This window comes from Triticum dicoccoides, chromosome 1A (genome assembly GCF_002162155.2).
Source record: "Triticum dicoccoides isolate Atlit2015 ecotype Zavitan chromosome 1A, WEW_v2.0, whole genome shotgun sequence".
NCBI classification, from domain to species: domain Eukaryota; kingdom Viridiplantae; phylum Streptophyta; class Magnoliopsida; order Poales; family Poaceae; genus Triticum; species Triticum dicoccoides.
Window position 1 is genome coordinate 73,719,877 of NC_041380.1, and position 8,280 is coordinate 73,728,156.

An 8,280-nucleotide genomic window follows, 5' to 3' on the forward strand; every position below is an offset into this window, starting at 1 on the left:
ATGCGCTACCCATCGGGGCTAGTGGATTTAGAGAAGTTAAACTGAGCGGGATCCACTGCTTAGAGGCGGCATAATGGATCTATAACACCCCTAGTGTCATGCTACAGTAACCCTCTGTGATTAAGCCTAATCTTTTGGCTAAAGAATGCTTAATCGCATCTGTTCAATATCTCTTTTCAACTCCCATCTGAATTCAAATTCAAATCATAAGTGAAACTTGAAGTTGCACAAAAGTTGCTGGAAAAATGTTCATCATTTAGCAAATATTCCAATGCAATTTGATGTAATTAAAAACAACATCACTCCTATGCTAAAATGGACACTAACATTTATAACAGTCCATTCCAGCAATTTAAAATGCAAATTCATTTATGAAAATTCCAAATGGATCTAAACCTCTCCCAAAAATAATTGTGGCAGTGCCTAAAAATGCACTGGACTTTTATGATCCAGTTTCACATTTTTCCTGAATCATTAAGGTCCCCAGATACTCTTTTTCCTTCTCTGGTAATTAAAGAAAAGAAAAGGAGAAGTAGAGGGGAGAGAGAGAGAAAGCCCTGCACCACTTGGGCTTCGGCCCACCCGAGCCAACTGGCCCAGCAGGCCAACCGACCCCCCCCCTCACCGGTCGCTCCCTCCCCTTCCTGTTCCTCTGCTCCGTGTCGCTACAGGGGCAAGGTCGACCCCGACCACCTCGCCGGCCTCACCGGGAGAGGATAAGGGCGATGCCTCAGGCTCCCCTCATCTCCCCTCACCCACTTGCCCTCCCCACTTGGTCGCCCACTCCCCCTTGCACTCCCTCGCCCTCTCCGCTCTCTCCCTCGCTCTCCAGATCCCCTCCTCGCCTCACCGAGCGCCGTCGTCGCCATGGCTGCACCATAGCCGCGGCCACCGGCCACCCCGCGCCGTCTGCGCATGTCAAGTAGCGCCGGCGCCTTCACCTATGATGCCTATGCCCTAAGATCGGAGCGGGGGAGCTCCACTGTCGCCGCACGCATCGTCTTCTTCCTTGACGGCCGATGGCGATCCCCTTCTTCCCCGACGATGTTCTGCAGCTCCTAAACCTCCGAGGGCCACCGTGTGTGCCGCCCGGTGAGCCCCGCTTCTCCTCCCCTTGCTCCCCTAGCCTCTTGCGCTACTGTAGCCACCGCGCCGCCATGGCCGAGCTCGGCTCCGCCGAGCAGCTGGCCGCCGTCGTTGCCATGCTCGCCTGAGCACGGGGACATGCTCAGTACAGCCCGCCGAGGCTGCCCGTGCCGCTTGCCGACCTCGTCGACCCCTGTAGCGCGATCCCGACGAGGTCCCGGATCCCACCGCTGCCTCCACTCGTTGCCGACGTAGTTCCGGCCAGCCGCGAGCCCAACCGACCACACCACGCGACACGGCGTTGAGCCCTCGTTCGAACGCAGCAAAACCGCGCAAAATGGTGCCCCGTAGCAATTTTCCGAGCATCTCCGGTGAGCTCGCCGCCGCGGAAGGCCACCGGAGCAACTCCAGCGCCGGCCATCTGCGTGGCTAGGTGGGCCCCGCCCCTGGGTCACTAGCTAGACGACCCTGGGGTCCCTGTTGACTGGGTTGACCCAGTCAACGTGCTGACTGGGCAACCCCAGCCACTGACATGTGGGCCCCCCCTGTTATATTAGTCTAATAATGTTTTATAAATAAAACTAATTAGTTAACCTAACCAGTCACTTACATGTGGGGCCCAGTAGCTAAATAACCCCCAGTTTAGTTTGAAATAAACTCTGTTACATAAGAGAGGCTGACTGGTGGGACCTTTTGGTCAGTTTGACCAGTCAGCAGGTCTGTTGACTTGCTGATGTCAGCATGGCGTCATGCTGACGTCATATTCCTTTTCTGTTAATTTAAATAATTTTCCGAATATTAATAAAACTTTAAAAATTCATAGAAAATAAACCGTAACTCGGATGAAAATGTTTTCTATATGAAAGTTGCTCAGAAAAATCCAACGAATCCGAATACGTGGTCCGTTCATCTGTCACATGCACCTAGCATGCTGAACATGGAACTTTCCCCCTCTTTTCCTTTGTCCGGAATCCACCTAACGTCGGGAATTCAACCTCGAATGATTCCCCCCTTCGTCTGCAACGTGTAGTACCGCGTTAGAGCACGCTTAGCGCTACATATCGTCATGTCATGCTTAGTGTTACCTCTGTTTGCTATGTATTTACTGTTTCTTCCCCCTCTTCTCTCCGGTAGACCCCGAGGCCGCTGATGCCCCGGTGATCGACTACGTTGTCGACAACGACCCCTCCTTGCCAGAGCAACCAGGCAAGCCCCCCCTTTGGTCATCCCGATATCACCCATTCCATTCTCTCATGCTTGCATTAGATTTTGCTACTGTTATTGTTTGCTCCTATTCTGATGCATAGCCTGCTTTGGTATCTACTGTTGTACCTTACCTGCTTATCCTAAGCTGCTTAGTATAGGTTGGTTAGTGATCCATCAGTGACCCCCGCCTTGTCCCGACTGCCCCGCTGGATAATCAGAAGACCCGATCAACGGGATCGAAGACCAGGCCCCGACACCGCACACCACTTTCCCCTTAGTTGCTCGACACTACTGGGTTACTATCGAGTGCCGAGGGTGAGACCTCATTAGCACTTCTGATGTTAAACCTGTAGTGTAGTTATTCGGTCGTGGTCATAGAGGGTGATTTCCTCCTTAACCACTTCCGATACGATTCTGTCGTGCAACCCCTCAAGTGTGAACCTCGAGGGTGATTCCTCTTACGTTCACCTTGATGATTACATCTAGTGGAATTCACCGGGGGTGATTCCTCGGATTTTCCCCTTGATGTTTGGACACACGGTTACTTGGCCTTTTACCACTGTTACTTTGAAAGACGGGTCGACCCTGAGGGGTACCCGCGCGTGCTTAATTGCGAGTGATGTGGAGACGGGTTGACCTGGGGGGTGCCCGCGAGATAATTACGAGGCGAGGCCGGGCATTCCTAGCCCTTGCCGCAAGTCCTCGAGATGGGGCAACGGGGTCACATCTTTCGTGAGTCTCTGCTTGTTACCGCGCGTTCCTAATCCACTATGATTTGGATATTTGATCCGAGGGGCCTCTTGCGTGATAGCACTAACCATCACGTGGGCATAGTATGGGCGTTCTGCGTCGTGTACATCAGCCGAAGCTTAATAGACGTCAGCGACGGAGCGGCGCGCGCCGGGTTGGACTGGTAAGCTCCTGCCTTTTTAGGGAGGTAGCTAGGTCTGCTCACCGGCCGCCCACGCAATGTGCAGGAGTTCCCGGGGCGATGGCCCATGACCCCTGGGGGCATAGGTTTAGTCCGGTGTGCTTGACCTCTCTATTAAGCCTAGGTCGGGTTGCGGCGTATTGTTTGGCCGAGGCCGGGCATGACCCAGGAAAGTGTGTCCGGCCGGATTCAATCGAGCGTGGTGGGTAAGTTGGTGCACCCCTGCAGGGAAGAACTAATCTATGCATAGCCTGTCCTACAGTAACGGACACTTGGAGTTGTATCCCGATCGATACAACTAGAACTGGATACTCATGATGAGAAATGGATTGAGATGAGAATTGGATGGTGATGAGAATTGGATTGTGATGACAATTGGATAGTATGGCTCTGGGATTTCTTTCTCACAGGGAGTCGAGAAAGGATCTCCGGCCGAGGTTGATAACACCACTGCTACTTTACATTATGCTACTCTACTCCCTCCTGTTGCTGCAAGATGGTGGTTTTGAGAAGATGCTAGTCTTCGATAGGACTAGGACTTCTCTCTATTCTGGCATTTCTGCAGCCCAGTCCACATATACAGCCTTCCTTTGATAATGTTGCATATGTAGTGTGGATCCTTGCTTGCGAGTACTTTGGATGAGTACTCACGGTTGCTTTGCTCCCCCTTTTCCCCTTTCTTCTTCTTTCCGGCTGATGCAACCAGATGACGGAGCCCAGGAGCCAGATGCCACCGCCGATGCTTACTACTACGTGGAGGCCGCCGATGACCAGGAGTAGTTAGGAGGCTCCCAGGCAGGAGGCCTTGCCTTTTCGATCGTAGATGCTTTTGTGCTAGCCTTCTTAAGGCAAACTTGTTTAACTTATGTATGTACTCAGATATTGTTGCTTCCGCTGACTCGTTTGTATTCAAGCTGATGTATTCGAGCCCTCGAGGCCCCTGGCTTGTAATATAAATCTTGTATTATTTTAATTTGTTTCTAGAGTTGTGTTGTGATATCTTCCCGTGAGTCCTTGATCTTGATCGTACACATTTGCGTGCATGATTAGTGTATGATTGAATCGAGGGCGTCACAAGTTGGTATCAGAGCCGACTGCCTGTAGGTAGCCCCCTTTCCAACTCTTTGGCTGAAGTTGAGTCTAGTCACTGAAAAACTTTTACTAACATTGGCTGTGTGTCTTACGGGCCCACATCGCCATTGGGTGGTATTAGTATCTTTTACACCTCGTCTATACTCTGGGATTCTGAACTCTCTTCTATTCGGGTTAAACATTTTACTAACTCTGACATTAGGTTCTCGTAACCACTTCCCCCCGGAGAGCCCTGACATTACAGATGATCGTCTGCTGCACCAGAAGATTCTAAAGATACTCTCCGATGTTTTCCCGAGACCCTTGTACCCTCCTCCATTGCGATCCCTACCTCCGATAAATCATTATGGGTAACTAACCACATTGTCGTTCATACCTTCATCCCTAGTTGCTCTTGTTATTGCAAGATGCCCCGAACTACTCTCTATTGCCCTGAGAATCCGTTGAGCCTACTGCCTTGCAGTTCTTTGCCACATGAATACCCCTACGGATAATTACTCGTGCTTGTCAACTATTCGTTCATCCATAGTTGTTCATTTGTCTCACAAAATTCTTTGGAATACTATTCGATCTTCCGATAATCCTCAGTAGCCTATTGCTCCTGTTCTTCCTTATCGTCTTGCATTATGGTTAATTCCATATGTCTAACAATATTCATTAAACTCCTTTGAATTTGTCATTCTTATCCTATTGATTCGGCATGTGCATGAATGCACACATTCATTAGTTATTCCCTGGTAATTATTTATCCTTCTGGCTCCGACTCCACTCCGGGCATGAGCTGTTCTCGGCAATTGAAACCTTGAATGATTGTCGGTTTATGTCCTTTCAACTTACTTATCTTTTGATTAGAGCATCTACTTCTGATCCCCCGATTTGGAAATCATAATTCCTTTGCATTTAAGCTTTGGAATTATCAGATATTCCCAAAATCCGATGCCTCTGCTTATTTCTTCTTCTGATTGAATATCGATACTCACATCAGCTCCGTTGTGGATCGCCAGATCCATTATTGGATTATCATTCGATAGTGTCCTTCATATTCAAAGAACCTCGTGAAGTTCTTTCCCACATACATAATGCCTTTGGTAATTGTACCCTTTCCTTTTGTCAACCATGCTCTGCTTTCGAGCTTGTGTTGTTTACTTCTAAAGTTTGTGGAACAGGTTTCTAAGATGCCCAACCTATGCCTCCCATAATCCGTTTGAATCCGAGAGTTTTTAACGAGTCTTACTCTTCTGGTGTTTAGCCAGATAACATTCCAACACTACAACTTCTTCAAAAGCGAGAAGTGAATGAAAGGTTATGCATTGTAGAAGTGGGAGTCGACCTTGAACTTTGTGTTCATGCCCATTGATACGATGTAGATCTTATCATGGAAGCTTCTCTTAAAAATTAATTATCCCCATGGTATAAGGTCATCTTATATCTGGGATTTGATCCTTTGCAGCCGTGATTCTGACCATGATTGTTCCCCTTGATCCCATTCCTCGGACAAGTTAAAGTACTTGCCTTCTGCAGATCAATACATCTCCCCAACCTCTATTATGATCTACCTCCGAGTATTACCCCTGGTACCTCGAAGATATCATGTCATTGCACTACATTTTATGAACTTTTGATGGAGTACTACCTTACCCCTGTCTTTGCCACTTCAAGGGTTCTAGGTTGTTTGTCAAACTGAGAACACCGATAAGTGGATTGATTCCACACTCTGATTCAATAACTCTAAGTAATTTTCGTTGCTTACGAGTTTAATAATCCTTCTAGTCAATCCTAGCCAGGTTGGCTATATCATTATCGTGCCAAATTTTAATTGTGCTACCTGGTTCTTCTCCCCGGAGCACAGTTTTCGATGATGAGCCAAGCATATGTCGCTCTTCCTCATCATATCATTTCTCCTTGAACAACAAGCTTGTTTTCGAGTTGTGTCGTACCTGTGGTTCCAATAACCTTTTGCTTCATCATTCCTTTGACTTGATGTCATCGCCGATCGATTACATCTTCATGAAATTTCTCGACAAATGTATCGTGATCATCATCAACATCCTGAGCTCTTCCAGGATATTAATTAAATTCGTGATGAGAAATACCACCCTTGCCCCTTGATGATTTCTGTTATCATCGAAAACATTCTTGCCTTCCCCAACACAAACTAGTTCATACAATTTTGGAAATACATCATTTTTGACATGTCGATGGATTGCTGTTGAACCCATCGGCCATATCCTCATCTTTTTCCTGGTAAAATTGCATGAGATGTTCTAAAAATTTGCGATGGATCCCTTGAGTATCCAAAACTAACCTTTACCTGATGACCATGTCAATGCTATCCAAAAGTATGACTGTGTTACTCCAAACATCATTAAGAGCATTGGAGGCGCAATGCTAAATATTTCTTGATCAATTATCCTAACACCGCTGTATGGGTAAATATCATGATTGTTCCCTCGCCCCTTTTATCTAAATGCTTTTGAACTTGCTGTCTTATCATGGATATCATGCTCTGCTTGTCCTTGGGAAGGATATACCCCGGAAATATGCGTTTAAACACATTTTCCTTTCCATTTTCTTGTTTAACCTTCTTGTGATCTATATGATATAAGCAGAAATAATTCTCTGCTTATAAAACACCCCGATGTACAACCTTGTCAGTGAGACCCTGTTACTAATGTTGCTGACATTCCGGTAACCACCGATGGACGAGAACTTTGCCTATTGGTCCGCCTCGTCTTAACGAGCAGGAAAATGGTTCTCTTCGTCCCTCGCCCTTGGTACCAACGTTGTTGCCAACATAACTGACAGGCTATCCCCCGACATGCCTTGCTACCATGACCGTGCAATATGTCAATGCCCTTCCTACTTTAGAACCACAAGGTGGGCCCATAACCCACAGTTCCACAGGATCCAAACCTGACTCTCCTGTACAACCTTGATTCCGAAATATTCTTGGCACTCGTCTTCGTATGTAATACACGAGCTAACCTCCTCACCATGTTTCATTTCGGTATCAGAGGCAGCATTATTCTTCTTTGCTCTGAACCTCTTCATCACCTATTTTAGGCATCAACTGGATGCCTACCTGGTTAAAACTTGTTGAATCTCCGTGTAGCACTCTCGATACGTCCCGGTGCTTCTAAAATCTCCTTCCTTGAGATAACTACCGGATGTTGATCCTTTCAAACATTCGTCCTTATAGCTTCCCTCTTACTCCACCTCTTAAAATCTCGGGACGAGATTTCTTGTAGTGGAGGAGATTTGTAACACCCCTAGTGTCATGCTACAGTAACCCTCTATGATTAAGCCTAATCTTTTGGCTAAAGAATGCTTAATCACATCAGTTCAATATCTCTTTTCAACTCCCATCTGAATTCAAATTCAAATCATAAGTGAAACTTGAAGTTGCACAAAAGTTGCTGGAAAAATGTTCATCATTTAGCAAATATTCCAACGCAATTTGATGTAATTAAAAACAACATCATTCCTATGCTAAAATGGACACTAACATTTATAACAGTCCATTCCAGCAATTTAAAATGCAAATTCATTTATGAAAATTCCAAATGGATCTAAACCTCTCCCAAAAATAATTGTGGCAGTGCCTAAAAATGCACTGGACTTTTATGATCTAGTTCACATTTTTCCTGAATCATTAAGGTCCCCAGATAATCTTTTTCCTTCTCTGGTAATTAAAGAAAAGAAAAGGAGAAGTAGAGGGGAGAGAGAGAAAGCCCTGCACCACTTGGGCTTCGGCCCACCTGAGCCAACTGGCCTAGCAGGCCGACCGACCCCCCCCCCCTCACCGGTCGCTCCCTCCCCTTCCTGTTCCTCTACTCCGTGTCGCTACAGGGGCAAGGTCGACCCCGACCACCTCGCCGGCCTCACCGGGAGAGGATAAGGGCGACGCCTCAGGCTCCCCTCATCTCCCCTCACCCACTTGCCCTCCCCACTTGGTCGCCCACTCC